The 20,121-nt window shown below is 47.7% G+C and overlaps 1 protein-coding gene across 1 annotated transcript in view; it reads right to left on the bottom strand.

The window, feature by feature from the left end:
• LOC138489231 (beta-galactosidase-like) overlaps positions 1-20,121 on the bottom strand; it is a 797,092-nt gene that overhangs the window by 518,843 nt on the left and 258,128 nt on the right. The window lies entirely within an intron of this gene.

The raw sequence follows: 20,121 nt of genomic DNA, 5'->3' as shown, positions 1-20,121 counted from the left end.
AGCAGCTCATGCTTCGTGTTATTCTGCATCCAGCAGCGTAACGCTCACCGTGTCTGCAAGTCAGCATCCAGTCTTCTGCCATGCCCGCCTCGAATCCAGAGCTCCTAGACAAAAAGAAAAGAAAGGAGAAGAGGTTAGATCACGGACATTATTTGATTCCTTACCTGATTCCGGACCCAGCACATCTCCGAGCCTGGAAAGGACATTATTCAGCACGCGTCGCTTCGCCAGCAGCAGCGCCGCGTTATGCTCACCAGTCCACCGCATCTTTCAACTCGGCGTTGCCTCCATCATTTTCTTCGTCGAAACCCAGCACCTGGGGGGAAAACAAAAGGAATAACAGGGTGAGCCGAGAAAACCGACAAAGACAATCTCTTTGCCACCATAGGCTTACCTGGTTTACCACCGGAGGTATTATCCTTTTATTCGCCGCATCTTTCTATGCCGCACCTATAAAAGGGAGAGAAAACAGCAAGTTAAACTCATGCAACTTTTGCCGGACAGTGTTTGGTAATACAGACTCTTACCTGCACGCCACCAGCTGCCTCCAGGCAATATTCTTTTGGACCCAGCTGCAACCTAACGAAGGAATGGAACAAGAGTGAACATCGGACATATTGAACTCTTTGAACTTTATAGACACTGGAGTCAATATTCCTCCGGAACTCCTCCAGTACCTTCAAACCAGTGAAGTAACTGGTATCTACGCGCCCCTGCATGCCATGCAGGATGGAGCGCTCATCATTTAAAAACAATGGTGCGGTTACCAAGAGGGGATATCGGAGGTGATTAGTGGGGAGAACGAGAACAGTTGGGGGGGGCATCACTAAAGTCCACGGGTGGCTAAATCCCTTTCTCCACTTGCAGCAGAATACTTCTACGAGTCCAGCAGACAAGATTAGGTGGGCCAGTCCAGACTGTCATCTCTTCACTACACAACACGTTGCTGGAGACCGCAGCTGTCCGGGTCCGATCGACGCCCCTGTGGGAACCAGGTGAGCGTAACACAGAAGATGTGACATTTGAAAATGCAGACTTTTTTCAACCTCCTTTACACCACATACATATGCGGGGGGGAGACCCCCCCGCACTTTTATTATATTCCATACCCCCCACACACATATATATACACATATATATGTGGTATAAGGGTGGTCGGGGAAAAAAACAAGTCGGAATTCTCAGCAGTCGGAATTCTGGAGGCGACATTTTGGTATATTTCCCTCCTCTCTCCACACAACATCCACATTCACCAATATGCAGATCTACTTCAAGATATCCTCCATCTAAGACATCCACAGGCTCTAGGTCTGCCTCACATTGATCCAGTCCTGGATGTCCAGTGCTTACCTGAAGCTCAACCCCTCCAAGACTGAATTTCTACTGCTGATCAACAACACCGAACACCCTGACATCCAGACCTGGCTCTCTGCTATTAACCTCAAGGGATTCACACCCCAGCTGGCACCCTGAGACAAGTCCATTGGGTTCCACATCGACAGACAACCGGTCAGGTTTCCACAGGGGGCAACCAGACGTGGTCTCCCTCTCACTGTGCTTAGAGAGGCATCAGCTTCACCTCACTGATGATCCCCAACAAGGGTGAAACATGTGTATGGGGTTGCTGGTAGTACTCTCGTTCACGATGGAATTGCCATAGCATTTCGGTGCTGGACTGCCCTTGGGCAGGACAAAGACTGATATGCAAATGGATATTTCCCATCTGTGAAAGGCACAGTGAGAAAAAGCAGTGGCTGCGAACTCTCAAGTGGTAAATAACCACTGAACAGGTTATCAAGCCTTGTTCTATCGAGGGAGGGGCGCCCGCTACCTTTGCAAACCAGCTTTCCACATTTTGTTCTTCACATTTTCAAGGGTATTAAGAAAAGTGGGCGTTTCAAGCATTCATTCTGGAAAAGTAGTGGAAGAGTTTTGCATTAGTACTAGTGTGAGTCTGTAGTAGTTTAAGGGTTAAGATTGTTTTCCTTAACTGTTCATCATTCAGAATGATGTAACTTCCCCAAGCCAAGATGGTGGAAAAGCTTTTCAACAGTGATTGGTTCAAACTGGTGTAGCTATCATTGTTTTGTCACTTGGAATCTTCAGTACAATTCTAAACTGCCTTTCACTATAGTTATCCTCTGAGTAGGTCATGTAATTGTTAGCGCCAGCAAAATAAAGTTAAAAGATTCCATTTTATAGTTGTAGATTATTTGACTGTATAGTAATAGCCCAATCTCAGTATAGTAATCCAGTAAGAAGTCTGCAGCAGAAGATGAACCAAAGTGAACCAGAACCAGATTGCTGAGCAGCAGTGTTATCCTGTCCACAAGATTCAGACTAAGCTATGTGATATTAAGGATCTTCAGTTATATATAGTTAAAATTTGTGATAATCTGAATTTCGCAAATAAGCTAAGAACTGAACATTGAACTGTTAATATTGTTTTACAGTTTTTGAGAAAAGAAGCATTTTAATTCTCAGAAAGAATCCATGAACTTTCAAGGAAATACTAAGATAGTTGTGTATCCTTCAAAATACTTTTACTGCGTGTAATTTTTGCTTAAATATAACTAGCTGGGTGTGCGGTACAGAATCGCTGTGTTGTTAACATTTTAAAAAACGAATATGAACTTACTAACGTTAGTTTAGCTTTTTGTTACGGGCGCAAGGCGCGAGCATACGCACGTACAGTGCATTGGATCTGATAAGCACGCAGTTAGAAAAAAGGACCTTACGACATCACGCGTAGTCGCAGCCATTTTGGATTTTCATGCGATATGTTTTTCATTTTCTTCGTTGCGCTTTGTAACGAGAGAATCCTTATTAAAAGACATTCTCGGATGAGATGATTGTTTTTGAATTTCGAAATTAAAGGCAGTCACAAACAGATACATTCATCTTCAAGTACAGCATCAGAGGTATTTTTAAAAAGAAAAGTTATTAAGAAGGATTACACTGAGATTGACATTACCAAGGATTAGTATTAAACTGCACTGTCTCCCACTGCAAACCTGTGCCATCTTCAAATCCTGTTGCATCATCTACACGGCTGTCATTGTGAAGTCCCCAAGCTACCTCGCTGAGAAACTCTGCATCTCCAGAGACCAGCAATCCACCAGAATTAAGGAAATGTGCAGACCTGAATTAACACAGTGCAGAAAGGAAAGAACCAGAACACAGGCCTTCTCCGTCTACATTCAAAGACTCTGGAACCGCCTCCTCATCAACATCAGACTTGCCCCATCACTTCTACAGTTTAGGCAAGAGCTCAATACCTTCCTCTTCAAGTAAAAGCTCCTCCTTAACAGCTAGGTTCCACACACCCTGCACTTCCCACCCAACCTGAGACTCTGATCTGCTCCCCACTGTCTTTCCCCATGCTGCCAATTGCCCATCCTCCCCTGTTAGCTCCCGCTTTTTTTTTCTCTGCTTCCCTCACTGTGTTCTTCCCACTATGACTGTTAAGTGCTCAATTGCTTCCCAAAGCTAGGTCTGCGGTCAATAAATACCCTAACAATAATAATAATGATAATGTGAAACTAGAATTCTGATCCTGAAGCTTAGTTTGGGCTACTGGAAACAACGCGGGACAAGCTACAATTACGGTGGGGGGCAGCGAGTCAAAGAAATAGCTCAAATACCTTTTCCAAAAGGTTTTGTAGCAAAGACTTTATAGGAAATAAGGGAAAGTGTCAAGAGCGCAGCTGTATTGGTGAACAAAAGCCTTTAACTGGCCACAATAAAAAGTATTATTTACCACGGGTCCCCCAGAATCAATGTTTCCGGTTAGACGCAATTCGTTCAAAGCTTTAGGAAGATTTGGGAGGCTGCACAGCAGCACAGAAGATACACGCAGGAGGAATAGTGTCTCGGCATTGCGCAATCATATTAGCGTGTACTGGGACACTTCTCTCCTGTCTAGAAGTAAATGCAGCAGTGCTGTGTAGCTACGCTAAGAGAGGAAGCGTCACTTTTTATGGAGGAAGACTTCATGTTTAAATAAAGGCTGATGTGTTAAGCAGTATGGTGCACAGAATATAACATATTGGGGGACAAAGCAACATAATAATGGTTTCATGTTGTTTTCCAACAGAGAGTAACTTACTGATGCCTGTTAGGTAAGATTTTAGAGCTAAATCTACCTCCCTTGTGAGAACCCCAGAACTTTTTGCTGGACTGGTAGATTATTTTTCCCTATACATCAGTGAGTGGGAACCTTTTTCCACACTCACAGATTCTTTTATGTCTTTTATGGGTGTCATGTTTAAGACTCTCGATAGTGTTCATTTAATTTTATCCACTTTGACTATATACCTTTTCATTGTTACAGGGTTGCCGATGGGGCTCCCCTTTAACTTTCTCTGACTAACCTTGTGAGAACTAAAGTTCCCAAGGGTAGAAAGGATATTTCTATCCCTTCTACATTTTGTTAGGTGAAACCAGCACACCCCACCTTATGTGGACTGCTGGGGAGATACAATGTATCCCCTTTCTCACTAGCACTGTAACAATTCTGTTACAGGGACAAGCTTACATTAAATGGCTGGTGGCAGTGAACCTATTTTACAAATTCGGTTAACCTTTACAGATGTGGTAAAGGCACCCATGGGAGCCCATTTTACCAAAATGGAACCGGTCTTTTTTTTGCCATTTTCGCGCTTCTTGTCCCTTCTTCGATCTTCCCCTGCCCTCCAGGGCGGGAAAGTCCTTTGTGCGATTTTTGTCTTCGGCGGGACACCTCAGTCAAGCCCACCCCAGGTCCAGAGTGTATGTGAAGACAGGAAGCAAGGGAGGAGTCCAAATTTCTGCAGCCCTTTGTCTTCCAGCCTTCCTGCGAGAATCCAGTTCCACCTGGGAGGCTGGCTGTCCTGAAAGGACTGCCAACCCCCCAGGACTGAATGTTGCACGTCTGATTGCCTGGGTTCCTGCTTAAAAGTCTGATCCTAGAAGCTGAAGAGGTAGTCGACCACTGGAACCAAATCCGAAGAGGAAGATGAAGAAACCACGGCTCAGGTGATTTCCAGCGACCGGTGAGCCTGCTGTGTAACCAGAGCCTGCTGTAGCCCTTCCTTCCCAGCGGCCTTGGGATTCAGAAAACGACAACCCCATCCACTAGGCTCAGGATGACCTGCATTTTGAGCCATCCCACTTCGTGCTGTGACCTTGCAGGGCTGCAATACCCTAATACCCTGGGGCCTCGAGCCATCGTGAGGAGTATGGTCTTCCGAATTCCAAATCGAGCTGAAACTTTGGTGGCCTCCTCCTGGCTCTGCAGAGCATGATTCCAGTCCTTGAAGTCCCCTCACCAGAGTTCTGGACCAGATTAACGACGTAAGTCCAATCAGCTGCGATATTCAGTTTTCTTCTGGATCCTGAAAAGGGCACCAAAACAACAGAGCTACATCATACCGTGAAGAAACTCTTGCCTGGAGCCTTCCCCGTTGTCCCCGCTTTGAAGTCCTTTCTTCTGTATTCACAACAAGGAATTCAGCGACCAGGTTTTGCAGCAACTGGGTTTTTGGTTGCAGATCCTGAGTCCTCTTGCTGCAACCTTGTCTTCAGTGCTCAGTAAATCATGTGAAGAAACTCTTGCCTTGATCCTTCCCTGAGATCTCTGCTGCAAAGCCCCTTCCAGTGTCCTGTCTTAAGTCTTCATGACAAAGGAATTCTATCAACCAGGTTTTTGGCTGCAGATCCTGAAATGCTCTTGCTGCAAACTCTTCTTCTGTGCTAAGGTACAGTGTGGCTGGGGTATTTACTTAACTTACGTCTGTGATTTCTGCATTGCTTTGGGGTGTTTCTTGTGATTGGGAGGCCTCTCATCCAGTTGACCCAGGCCCACTGCTGGAATCCTCATAGGGTGTCTTCACATAAGTACCTGGACCCTTTCAACTACTATAAAGTAAAATACTTACTTGGTTGAACCATCTTCCTTAGGAACTCTGACTTTTGCTACTTCTGTGCCTATCCTGAACTGTCTGTTGGACACTAGAGACCTTGTGACCCCCCCCCCTTTTTCCGCTGAGAATACTCATGCTTCACGAATAAGGAATAAGGATCTAAGGATTGGGTTTGTTGCCTAGGAAAGAGAACAAGTATCTAAAAGTGTACTTACTTGTAAATGAGTTGGTTGGTAACTAACTCAGAGTGAGCAGTTACAAAGTTTCTTACTCACCTTGAATGTGTGTTGTGCCATTCTGAAATGTATATGTAAAGTTGTTTTACTCGCCTTTGAATTGGTTGTACCTCTTCCCAAAAGTAATGCTTGACTTAACTATTTCTTTCAGAATATTAGTGTGTAAGTGTAAAGACTGGAGGGGAGTGTCTGCACTTCTGCTCTCGATATGGTAGATGAGAGGCACAGAGGACCCCAGCCAAGATTCTCCATTATTGGTACGTGGTCGAGCAATCAAGGCCTAGCTTCTCAGGAGGTGATGCAGGCTGGTTCTTAAGTACAGTGTAGTCCCCAAGCCCCCACAAATGAATGTCCACCCACTATATTAGTTAAAACACAGTCTTTATATAATTAATATTAGAGGTTATATACACTATCACAATAACGCACTTTGTGCTTAGAAAATCAACAATGGTAAATATATACAGTTCTAAGTGGTACCATAATTATTAGCAGATCTCATTAAAGTGCATCAACTGTACTCAGGTTAAATGTCACACAGATCAAATTAATAAGGAAACCAACAATCGAAAATAGGAAGAAAGCAGTTGGTTGGAGCAATTGGCAGAATACTGGCCCCACTACCTAGACACAGTTCTGTGTGGAGATCCCCCCACCCGGGCAACCTGTAAAGCAAAGATGTATCACAAGCCCACTTCATATATTGTTCTATGAGTCTTATTTCCTTCTACAATAGTTCTACAGCCCCAATGTGCCTGGAATTGTAGCGTTCGTCGATGGGAAACCGACGGCCCTTCTTGAGTGCCCTCCCTTTAAGGTAGGAGTCACGGGTCGTCGAAGGGCCGACAGAGAACAGGTTGAACTACGGCAGTGAAGTGGCAGCTTCTTTCCTAGCAGTGCTCATCGACAATGGAGCCTTGGCGTCCTGCAAGGAAGAGGCGTGCGGGGCACCTCAGTGACGATAGTTCTGGACCGCAAAGAGATGATGAAGAACTGTGTCCCAGCAAGGGCGTTGAGTCGTCGGCGTCTCTGCGGTCTTGAGGTGAGGGGAAACCCACCGGCGGACGCTCCTTGGCGCGTCGACGGTCCGGCCTTCTCCAGCGGGATAAAATGGGCGGCGATGCAGATGAGAGCGTCCTTGGATCAAATGAAGTTCTTAGGCAAACGGGAGCACGGCGGCTCCAGTCGGCGACAGCAGTCGTCGACATTGGCGGACAACAGTCCGGGCGCTTCTCTTTGGGATTCTGCAGCAGACCCAGTCTCCGGTCGGCAGCCTGTCGTAGATCTGTCTACCAGGGAGCTTTGGCAAAGATCAGCTGGTTCACGATGGTTCCTCGTAGCTCAGGAAGAGGGCGCCTTACCAGGTCCTCTCTGAGTCAGTCCTTGGAGACACAGCAGCTTTCAGATCGACAAAGTAGAGCAGCAGCAAGACTTCTCTTCCAGCAGGGTTTCAAGGTTAAGCTTCAGTTTCAACTCCAGTTACTCTCAGCTTCTGAACACGAATTCTAGCAGTGAGAGGCCCCCAGATATACTAGTTGATGTCTCATTCATTCTGCTGGGTCACACTCAGGCAACCAATCGGTCAGAAGGGCATTCATGTAGGCAGGCAGCCAATCAGGTGCATAGTGCATTCAGGCCATTCACTTCTCTCCAGACACTCACAACAAGTTATGTGTATTGGGACAAGTACCCAGCCATTCAACACTCCACACTGCATTCATACCAGTTTCGGGCTTGGCTATCTCAGTCATTGTGTCAAACACCAGAAACTAGACATCCACAACACAGAATGCGTATTCGTCACACACTCCATTCACCCAGGTCCCACCCACAGGGTGTACACACAACATACGGTCACTGGGAAGGCTCCAGCCAGTCTGGCCTGGACTTCACAACAACCCCATATATGGAACTTCCACCCAACAGCCAGTCAGGGGGAAGGGACAGAGTCAGGGCTTCCCAGGACTTTGGGAAAACAAGGTAACAGGTAACAGAAAGCAAGAAGCCAGGGGGGCCATCTTGTTTCCTATCAGGAATCAACTGATCCCAATGGCAGGGCCTGGGTATCCCAAATGAAGGATACTCAGAGCACCTGTCAAATTCAGCATGGAGCTGCCACCAGCCCATACCCTGCTCTGCGGGCCACACACAGGTGCCCATAAAAATACACTAGGGGCACAGGGTTGTACCCCCACCCATGGGTGCCATAAGGGTATCCCATGGGTCTGTACACCAAACCAAAAGAGAGAGCTGCACCGCCAGGAGTCCCACATGAACTCCTGCGCAGAAAACACAACAGAGCACACGATAAAAAGCAGTCAAGGACAAGGCTACAGAGGCCCTGTCCCTCCGATGTATTTCCAGCATCACAGTAAGTTCACCAACTGGGTTTTGGATTTACATGGTCTGTTTTATACAGATTCTAAAACAGGCTTAGGTTCGTACATACCTTTAAGTTGCTGGTAGCTCCTTTAATAAATATATGGGTTTTACTTACCTTAAATAGCTGTGTGCCATCCTAAAATAATTGAAAGAGGTATTGCTTACCGCAGTCTGTGTTCCACTGTCCTGAAAGCAACTGTAATAGTATATTACAACATTAGGTTTTACCTGCCTAGAATAGCTGTGTGCCATTCTTAAAAAGTGTTCTGTAGTTGTAGCTGACCTTGGTCTGCCTGGTGCAATCCTAAATTAGTGTAAAGAGTTTTTGCTTACTGTAGTGTGTGTCCCACTGAGCTGAAAAGCAACTAATTATATATTACACCAAAAGGTCTTTCTCACCTAGTATAACAGTGTGTTATCCGGAATGTGGTTATAGGTTTCTACTGTTCCTTGAATTGGTGTTACGCTATTCAGAAAAGTATACTTGCAGGTTGGTTTACTAAGTGATTTCTCAACTGTGTGTCATTACACAGCTGCCAGGGTCTACGACCCTTGACTTACCATAAAGTAATCGAAAATAATGTATGATTTTACTCCTCATGAATAGGTGTGTCCTATACTAAATGTGTTATATAAGGTCTGACCTGCCTAGAAATACTGTTAGTTTTCTGAACAAGGTTTATGCTTTAGTCTGTGTACCCCCAACGATTGTGGTGTGTGTTTTTATAATGGGATTATGACAAAGTGCTTACCCCAAGACTTAACTTGGCCTATTTGTATTCATAATAAACCCTTATATTGTATAATACTTCTGGTTTTAAGTGTTTCTATTGAATCCTTGGTATACTGAAAGTTCTTTGTATCTTCGTACAGCCCTCTCTCCCTCCTAACATAAGCCTGGCTGCTCTGTCATTTACTCAGGTGGTACAGCCTTACACAAAGAGTGGAGTTTTGTACTGTCTCAGTTGTATGGTTTTGCTAACCCTTAGTTGGACCTCAGAAAAACTGTCCTAACAATGTCCTCTTCTTTAAGCAGTCTCTTTTCAAGGTAGTTATTTTTAGTTAACAGTTAAATAGGGAAAGTGAGTTAGAAATAGGTAGATAAGTCAAAAAGAAGAAAATCAGAAAACAAGACTTTTGGAAACAAAGAGACGACAACTTGAAAATGAATAGCCAGGGGCGTGGCCAGCGAGCACGGGATGAGGACGTGATTCCTCGGAGCTCCCGCGGCCGCCAGCCAAATCCTGAAAATATCCTGATTATTTGGGCTTCACGACGGCAGAAAATAGACCCGGGTGCAGCGGAACCTCGGAGGATCGGGTCGCTGTGCTACCGACCCGAATCGTAGCACCGAATGGGCGCAAAAGGTCTGGGAAGCCCGAGACGGTGATAATAGACAAGATGGCCGCCGGAGCGACGGACTAGTACTGGACGTGCAATACGGCGCCAACTGCGGGAGACCGACACCCTATCCCGCTGATGCCCGGAGTAGCCGCGTGGGACCACGGCAGACAGAGGTGGGAAGAACAGAGCCCGTGAACTCCTGCCGGGCGGAGCGGGTCGCACACGCGGGAGCTACCCGCGACTAAGAAGGAGGGCGGGCCCGCTACTGACGGCACATCCTGCTGTGTGCCGCGGACACACACGAAACTGTCCCCCGCGGCCCCCGCGGGTGCGTTTGGCCGCTGGAGCAGGCCCAACTGTAGGAGATAGACACCCTGACCAGCGGGTGCCTGAAACAGCAGTAACGACAACACCGGAGGGCGGAAGGGAGAGACGACCCCGTGAATTCCCGCACAAGAGAGAACCGCTGACGAGTGTGAAGGTACGGGGGCCCCGCTGCCGGCAGACACATCCTACCGTGTGCTTTCGGGCACACAAGAACTTGTCCCCCGCGGCCCCGCGGAGGCGTTTGGCCGCCGAAGCCAATTGAAGGAGGCAGACACCCTGCTCAGCGGGTGCCTGGAACAGCCACACAGGAACATAGCGGAGGGCGGGGGGGAGAGAGACGAGCTTGCGAACTCGCTCAAGCGGGAGCTGCCCGCGAATGGAAGAGTAGCAGCCACATCCTGCGCTGTGCTCTCGGGCACACACGACCCCGACCCCCACGGCCCCGCGGAGCCGCTGTCCCGCCGGAGACAGGCCGGACTACACAGAGACTGCTCTGGGGAGAGGGAGAGAGCTGCTGGAGGCTTGAGGCCCCGCGAAAGGTACGGGAGAGAGCGGCAGAGTGACGCCTGAAATGACGCATTAAGCCACAATACCAAGGGAGGACCATCAATAAACACGGCACGAACAGCGACTGAAGTGCCTGCAGACTTGTGGTGACCTGGGACTGGGTGCTTGGGACATAACTGCCTCTCAGTGGTGCCACAACTAGGGCCAACTACCACACACATATCGCTACACAAAAGGAGTAGAACCCTCCCGGTGGAACCATACGGAACGCACAAGGAGAGGGGGTACGGCGATGAAAAGGGGAACAATCTCCAAACGCACAAACCATCCCACCCAGCAAGCGTAGGGCGCCAACAAAACCTACCCTACCAACTTCGGAACTGCACCTACCCGCTCCGTAAATCGCCCTAGAGACCGTAGGTTGCAAGCCCTATAAACAGTGCAGGAGTGGGGCCGACCTGCCACGGACCACGGACCACTGACTACTTGCAGATATGGGGAAGGACAAGGCAAGAGGCATGACAACGCAGAGTAAAATAGAGCAGTATACGACCCCCGCCCAAACCCCCCCACCAGAGCAACCCGGTACTAGCGTAACACCAGAAGCAGAGGAGAACATCTCGCTGAAGGATGTCATGAACGCCATAGCGAACTCGAGGACCTCCATGGAAAAGAAAATGGATAGCATCAGCGCAGAGGTATCATTATTGCGCCACGACCTCCAAAAACTTACAGCCCGCACCGGAGAAGCCGAGGGTCGAATATCCGAAACAGAGGACAATTTAAGAACAGCGAACCAGCAAATGTCAGGAGCGCTTACCCGCCTCAAAGCTTTGGAAGAAAGGGTGGAAGAGGCGGAGGGCAGGGCAAGACGAAACAACATTCGGATCCTCGGCCTGCCAGAAAAAACGGAGGGAGCAAGTATGGAACTGTTCCTAGAGCAATGGCTCGCAGACATCTTTGCCCCTAAAACCTTGTCGAACTTCTTCTCCATTGAACGGGCCCATCGAATGCCAACTGGCAGGCAAATCCCAGGTGCCCCACCCCGCACAGTGATTGTGAAACTCCTTAACTATAGGGACCGGGACGCAATACTCCAAATGGCCAGAACTAAGGGCACCATAATGTTCAACGGCTCTAGGAAAGGTTTCTTTCCGGATTTCACCAGGGAGGTGCAAAGAGCTAGACAATCCTTTGGCCCCCTTAAAAAACGCCTCCAGACCCTCAACGTGAAATACGGGCTCCTATTCCCGGCGCAGCTGAAAATATACTTTAATGGAACAACGGTGCACTTCACGGACCCAGCCGAAGCATGGAGCTGGGCAGAAAGACACCTGGAGGGTGATTGGAGGCCAGAAGGAAGACAAGGGAACGGTAGGAATCGCCCGAGACGAGACAGGATACCTCCTGAACTCCCGCAACACCAACCCCAGGCACAACCAAACAGAGATAATGACTGAAATGGAGTATAAGGCACCCACCCGCAATTATGCTTTGAGATCCGGCACCGTGCTACTAGACCATGCTAACAGTGAACTAACTGAGAACCCGATGTCTGTATAACTGGCGGCCCGGAACGCGGAGCACCCCACGGTTGGAACAAGGCAACTTAAGAATAGTTCTTGGTTGATGAGTTGACTGCCCTTTGCCAGTCTGTTCTTGTATGTTTGGGCGACAGGTACTTCAAGTTGGGGTGGAGTATAGGGAGGGGGATGAAAGGGAAAGTTTTAAGGTTGCTTTGTTAGTTTGGATTTATAGCATGTTCAACCGCAGACCCAAATATAACCCGTTGAACATTACACCCTGCAGCGCTATGTATTGGGACCATGCTCCCGACAGACACACCAAGGGGAGACTACTCTCCCGACCCATGTATCCTGCGTACCCTCCAACAAGAAATTCTAGATGACCCACCCACAAACACACCCCCCTCCACTCGATCGCCCCAGATCCCTTAAGCTGCTTAATTGGAACGTGAATGGAATGGGCTCTGGGATTAAAAGGTGTTTGATTAAACAACTATTGAATAGGCACGCTCCGGACTTGGCCCTCCTATCAGAGACACACCTAGCGGGAACTCACTGCACCTTTTTCCAGAAAACAAACTACAGGACCGCGTTCCATGCAGGGTACACGATGGGATCCAGGGGCACCCTTATTCTTATACACAAGAGGCTCCCGTTTTCCCCTCATGCGGTGGAACTGGACCCACGGGGTCGCTATGTACTCATTTTAGGCTCACTCTGGGGTGAAACACTGGCCATTGTGTCCATATACTCCCCACCCGGACTGGGCCAGGGATTACTGGAGGATCTCACCACTCTCCTTGGGAAGCACCATCCAGATCGCTGGGTCCTGGGGGGAGACTTTAATGACGTCATGTGCAATACTATGGACCGTACCCACCTTAGGGGGCGCAATCCTGATATTCCCACGAAACTCTCTAACTTTGTGTCCGCCCTAGGCCTCCGAGATGTATGGCGAGAGCTGCACCCCCAAGATAGAGGCTACTCGTTCCACTCTGGAGCCCATGGCTCCCTCTCTAGACTCGATTATCTTCTCGTCCCGAACACAGACCTGCACAGGGCAATATCCGCAGAATTCCTCCCCCGTGGAATCTCAGACCATTCCCCCTTACTAATTGAAATACGAACACAATCGGTGATCCCCCCTAGAACATGGAGGCTAAACAACTACCACCTTGGATTCCCAGAATTGGTAGACAGCCTCACGGAGGTGTCCGACGAATACTTTGACATAAATATACCAGCGGTGGATGACCCGGTGGTGGTGTGGGAGGCTTATAAAACGGTGTTACGTGGGGAAATCATCTCATGGGTAGCAAACAAAAAGCGGGAGAGACTCCAAAAAATAGTAGAGGCGGAAGCCGAATTGATTCAGGCTGAAAGCACGCATGTCCTTGACCCTACCCCGCAGACTCAGAGGTCCCTCACATTAGCCACAGAAACCCTCAGAAATACCATGCTAGACAATGCCAGACAGGCCCACTGGGACACCAGAGCGAGGATATACGAGCTGGGGGACAAGGCAGGCAAAATGCTGGCCTGGTTGGAGAGGAGGGAGGAGGGGAGGCGTCATGTAAGGGAGATTGTTGCCCCGAGTGGGGTTAGGTACCAAACGGATGCTGAAATAGCAGAAGCCTTTGCCCAGTTTTACGAGGAGCTCTACCGGGTCCCGACAACACCCTTCGACCCGACCCTACTCGATGAGATTGCTCTCCCAACACTGACACCACAACAACGGGAGGAGTTAGAGTCGGACCTTTCTGAATCCGAAATAAGCAGAGCCCTAGCGCAACTCCAGACGGGGAAAACACCGGGCCCTAATGGGTTCCCTGCCGAGACCTGGCAAAAACTTGGAGGGAACAAATTGGCGACCCCCCTTTACAGGATGTTTCTTGGTGCCCGCGACCAGGGCACCCTCCCACCTGACTTATGTAAAGCCACCATTGTGGTCATCCCCAAACCTGACAAGCCCCCGGAACAGTGTGCTTCTTATCGGCCTATCTCTTTAATTAACAGCGAGGCCAAGGTTCTCGCCAAGCTCCTTGCCAACCGGCTGCAATCAGTGACCCATACCTTGATCCACCCGGATCAGTGTGGCTTTATGCCACACAAATCGACACGTATGAACCTGCGCCGGCTCCATCTGGCTCTGGAGCGGGCCCCGATCATTGACACCCCTCTCGCCCTACTGGCAGTAGATTTTGAAAAAGCCTTCGACTCGGTCAGGTGGGACTGCCTTTGGGAAGTCATGAGGCGTATGGGGTTCGGGGACAGCTTCCTGAAATGGGTGAAACTACTATACACTAACACTCGGGCAGAGGTCAGAGTGAATGGTTGGCCGTCCCGGTCCTTCCCGTTGGGAAAGGGCACGAGACAGGGCTGTCCCCTCTCTCCCCTTCTCTTTGCCCTGGCGATTGAGCCCCTGGCCCTCTGGCTTCGCCAGGACGCTGCATGGACGGGGTTCAGGTGGCCTGAGGGACATGAGGACCGTGTCTCCTTGTACGCGGATGACCTTCTGATTTACATGAGGGACCCAACTCGGTCTTGCCCCAGGGTGACACAGATGCTTACCCGTTTTGGTGAACTTAGTGGGCTTAAAATCAATTGGGGAAAATCAGTTCTCTTCCCGGTGAAAGGCATCGTGCAAGCTGACCCTCGGGAATGTCCGTACCGAATAGAACCCCATGGTTTTCGATACTTAGGGATCTGGGTGACCACAAACCTGAGCGAATACACACTACACAACTTTCAACCGGTCCTTGACCGTTTTGTCAATGACGTCCACCACTGGAGGCTTCTCCCCCTTACACCCATGGGAAGAGCGGCACTCTTCAAGATGATGACTCTCCCAAGGTTTCTCTATGTCTTACAAAATGCCCCACTAAAGATCCCAGACTCCGACTTTAAGAGGGTTGATTCCCTCTTTCGGGAACTAATATGGGGGGGAGGTCAGCCGAGGATAGCGCTAACCACGCTCCAGAGATCGGTCTGGGAGGGTGGGATAGGAGCCCCACGCCTCCAAACATATTATTGGGCCACACAGTTGGCAGTGGTCAACGACCTGCTTCATGGAGACAGGGAGCTCCCCCACATCAAAGCCGAGATTGCGACCATGCACGATACCGAACCTTGGCAGTTACTATACCACACTACTCCGAGACCTCTCCCACCAACGACCACGGCTCATACCATCATGGTTTGGAAACAGGCACACAGATTCGTTGGGTGGGAAAACAGTGTAACGGTGGCACAACCCCTGTGGAGAAACTGTAACCTCCCTGAGATTAAGAAGCTTCAACCATGGCCCCGATGGGTAAGGGCTGGGATCCTGAGGGTTGGGGACATTCTTGGTGAGAGGGGGGTAGCATCGTTTGAAACTATCCAGCAAAAATTCCAACTCCCGGGCACTGAGCGATACCACTATGTACAACTGGCCCATGCCCTAAGAAACCATATACCTGCAGGCACCAATATCCCGGAGTACACACCCATAGAACGTAACATACTACCAGCTCTCATCCCCTCCAAATGCACCTCCATCCTATACAACGCTATTACATCCTTTGCTACGCCAGAACTCACGACTTTGAAAGCTAAATGGGAGGTGGATGTAGGGGTGATAGATCCAGAGGACTGGATCCAAGTACTAATGCACCCGAGGGAGGTGGCCATTTCTTCCAGGATCCGGCTGGTTCAACTAAAAATCCTACACAGGGTTTATTACCCCAGAACGGTACTATATAGATGGGAGAGAGCCTTGAACCCAAACTGCCTCCGCTGTGGGGAGGAGGAGGGAACATTCTTTCACATCCTGTGGGCATGCCCCCAAATCCGCACCTTCTGGAGAGAGTGTTGTGCGGTACTGGGCAATGTTTTGGCGTGCCGTATACCACTAGACCCGAAGATTCTCATTTTGGGGGCTCCGGATGAGATTGAACTTACTAAATGGGGCAAATTGCTACTGAACACGGCAACGGGATTGATGAAGCGTAATATAGCGCAAAAATGGGGAGCCCCGGAGTCCCCAACGATGGAGCAATGGGCAACAGATATGAACATTTGTGCCACTATAGAGCACCGAGTATATACCGCCAGAGGATGCCCTACTAAGGCGAACAAAATATGGGGGAGGTGGGAAGAGGATGGACCCTAGAGCCGGCTGGGCTCGGCGGTGTGCTCTGAGGAGGATATGGTTTAATCGCACAAAACCAGGGGTAATGTCATGGGTGATTGTCAATTGATCTAACGAGATTTGAATTTGGGAAGAACATGCTAATCCACAAAAGCTGATGTTGTGTTCTTGTGAATGTAAAACAATAAAAAATGTTTTATCAAAAAAAAAAAAAGAAAATGAATAGCCTCATTACAAGTTTGATGATATTTCAGCGGCAAATCCACCAAAATACCACCAATTGATTTATTGTTACCGCCACATGGTCTAGAAGAATTACTGCCCAATTACAATCTGTCAGGCTGAGAGATATCCTGTGTCCGCGGAAGCTGCTGAAACCCTAACAATCCCCCTGAAATGCAATTCTCAGAACCAGTTTATACTCGGCTCTGTTAACTACACCCCAAAGGGAAATGGGGAAGTGGATAAAATAAGAAACACCAGGCTGGCGATGTCTAGACTAGCTGATGCGGAACCTGCAGTGAATACATAAGAACACACAAAATCCTCAAATTACTTAACTACCTTTTGATTTTGAAAACTCTATATCCTTAGCTAAAATGTAAAGAATCATACCTGGTTCTTCTCTTTAAGGATCTTAGAGAAGATAGGAGTAATTGCTGATAAAATCTTTCTACCTTCTTTTTGGCTTTGAAAATCTTGAAAATAACAGCAACTCCTTATGAGTAACGTAGCCTTAAGAACCTTGACTCATGCCTTTTAAAACTGTATAATGTTCCAGTTATGATGGGCTTAAAATGAATCCTGTTCTTCTTTCTTAATAAAGTAAATAGTTTAAGAACTTGCAAACTTGTCCACACGTGCAAAGATTTACACACGCAGAACACGCGCTGAAGAAAATATGCGCCGGAGAAAAAACACGCGCTGAGGAACACACACGCTATGAAAACACGCGCTGAAGAAATCACGTAGAAGTCTTTTCTCACACTCGCGTACACGCGCTATAAACACCCGCGCTATGAACACACGTGCTGTAGAAATCACGTAGCAGTATTTTCTCGCGCTCACGTACACGCGCTATAAATACACGCGCAATAAACACACGTGCTATGAACACTATAGAATTCACGTAACAGACTTCCGTTGCTCGCGCGTGTTTAAGAATAGCCGCTCGACTGCCAGGATTTGAAAGTTCAAATCCACTAGGCCCAAGACTTCAGCAGGAGCAGCTACAAACACGTCCTCTCAGCTGGGGTTACGACGATGAAAGGCAGAGAGTGACAGTTTAGAACGTTCATTGTTGTCCTGCAGTTCTCTCTAGCCAATCAAAGCTTCTATTGTAAAACTCCATCTTGCCTTGGGCCAGAGCCAGGAATCTGTATAGAAAAGTCAAGGCCAAACCAACTGCAGTAGAAAACTTCTAACCCACACAGAAATTAAGGGGAATAATTAAAGGAAACCGGACAGATTACAAGTGGTGGTAGGCGATGTTACTCCCCATTTATTGGAGTCCATAGGACTGCATGGGGATTTCGCCAGAATTACCACCAGTGGTAATTCCCCCAATGGTAATTCTGCCAATTTTGAGGTGGTAAGGGGGTATATTCCTCCAGCTTTTACATGCCCCATCCCACCAAATTTACAGTAAGGTGGTGCAGTAATGTAGTGCTAACATAGTCGCCACTGAATTACCACCGTTTTTTCCCATACCGCCGTACTTGTAATGAGGCCCTTCGACTTGAATCAAAGGTAACAAATGTTACAAGGAGTTTATCAAACAAATCAACAGTGACATATTAAAAAATCCTACCCTCCCAGCAGCCAGTGTAGGGGTGCAGGTAAACTGAGGGATGGATATGTAGGAAGGTGGTGATAATGTGGGTAAAGGTGTTAATATTTATGTCTCACTTGATCTTTCTCTCACTTCACACATCCCTGCAGATCTGAAATCTGTTTGTTTTTCTCTCCACTTCCCCTTCCCCCCTGTGGTGTTTCAGGTTCAGTTGTAGCCAAGACGCCCTGGTGGGTCTGTGGAACCAGCAGCTCCTGTGGATCAACATTAGACACGACCAACACTCAGTGATGACACCTAATGAGGCCGAAACATGTCTGTGGATGCTTGTGGTTTCATGTATAAAGGATGTGACCTAGCAATTTGGGCTTGACTGCCTCTGATGGGATGGGACCCAGCCTGATTTGTATATGGTCTTACCCCTTCAGTAACGGCTTGGCAGGCAAAGAACGATGGTCTGGAGGGATGCCCAGAGCTGTACCCATGTTTATGATTGATTTGAAACCTTCCAGCAATCACCTTTTGGTTTTGCTTTGACTGCATTCTGAACATTTTGTCTACAAATGTAAACAGGGCAACAACATGCCAGGCGCCGTTTGCAAACTCGCAGAAATTGCTATGCCCCAAGAAAACTTTATGGTGTCCAGTCTAACACGCTATTTTAACAGTGTCAGCCTAGAGCCCATGGGGGAAAGGGAAAGTGGATCAAATAAAAAACTCAGGCTGCAGAATCTTCACCTGAGGGATTCTTCTTCACGGCCAAAACCTGTAAAACATGGTTTCAGTGAATACAGAACTCAATCAATAACCTGCTCCCCAATTCCCAACCCCTATTCCACTCATACCTGAGGGTCTCCTCTGTAATGCCTGGAGATGTCTTGGAAAGCAAGTATGTCATCATACAACTCAATCTATTTTTCTTAATTTTTATGACACTGTATGCTAAACAGTTTTTTTCCTGTAATTAACTAGTAAAGATTTTGAGGTTAGATTTTTTTTCTAATTTCTAACCAGTGTGTTTAGCTTGCTACTGTTTGGATTTTTTCTTATCATAATTTCTTTGTCTTTATTTTTCTTCTACTAAGAAATTGAACAAAGTGAAAAACGGAAATCTTATTTTAAACTGTTCAGTCGTGTTACTCTCTACACTGAATACCTGAATCAGTGCAAGGCTTTATTCTTTTTCTTTCACATGCCACGCCACTGCAATAATCCTCCTCAAGTGGTCCTAACAAAACGGCAGTAACACACAAGGCGGTACTACGGAAACCCTTCTTCATACGAGATACGCCCACAGATCCTTTCCTCTAGTGTGTGCTCTCTGCTTAAGTACACTGTCCATACACGCATGTTGGCCCGAGATATGGGACAAGTTCCTTCCCGTAACCGCGCTCAAGGAAAAAGCTGTGACAGAATTCCAATTCCTTAATTAACCTAGAGAGCTGCTACATGAAGTTACATTAGCAAATATACTGTCTATAAGCATTTCAAACTAACTTTTTGAAGAGAATAAACTGCTTAAAGTCAATTCAACTATATACAAATTGGAAAGCTCACACCACATTTCTTCTTAGGTAAACTACCTCCGCCTGAGAACATGGTTCCTGAACTCCTCTCCTGGGCTCTTCTTTTTTCTTTAAATTTCCCAGAAACTGGAGGACCTGATATTAGCTAGCTCCTTTCTGACCTGAAGCTGTTCATGAAAGGCAGTTTAGAATTCTCTCTACATTCCAAACTGCAACCCCACAGATTCTCAGCCAATCATTGTTCTCCATTCCTACTTCCTACTGGAATGGGATATTTGTAGTATCCTAACTGGAAAACTAGTTAAGGAAAAGAGTAAAACACAATCATCACATAATCCCAAGGTGTCTATTTAAGCAGCCTGATTTCTTGTCTCAGACACACCCACATAACCTGGTTTGACTGTAGACCTGACGCAGACACTCCCAGACCTGACACAACAATGCAA

Source organism: Ambystoma mexicanum, chromosome 9, assembly GCF_040938575.1.
Source record: "Ambystoma mexicanum isolate Mex_15411 chromosome 9, UKY_AmexF1_1, whole genome shotgun sequence".
In the NCBI taxonomy this organism is placed as follows: domain Eukaryota; kingdom Metazoa; phylum Chordata; class Amphibia; order Caudata; family Ambystomatidae; genus Ambystoma; species Ambystoma mexicanum.
Note: the sequence above shows the minus strand (reverse complement) of the source record. Positions and strands in the feature narration are given on the sequence as shown.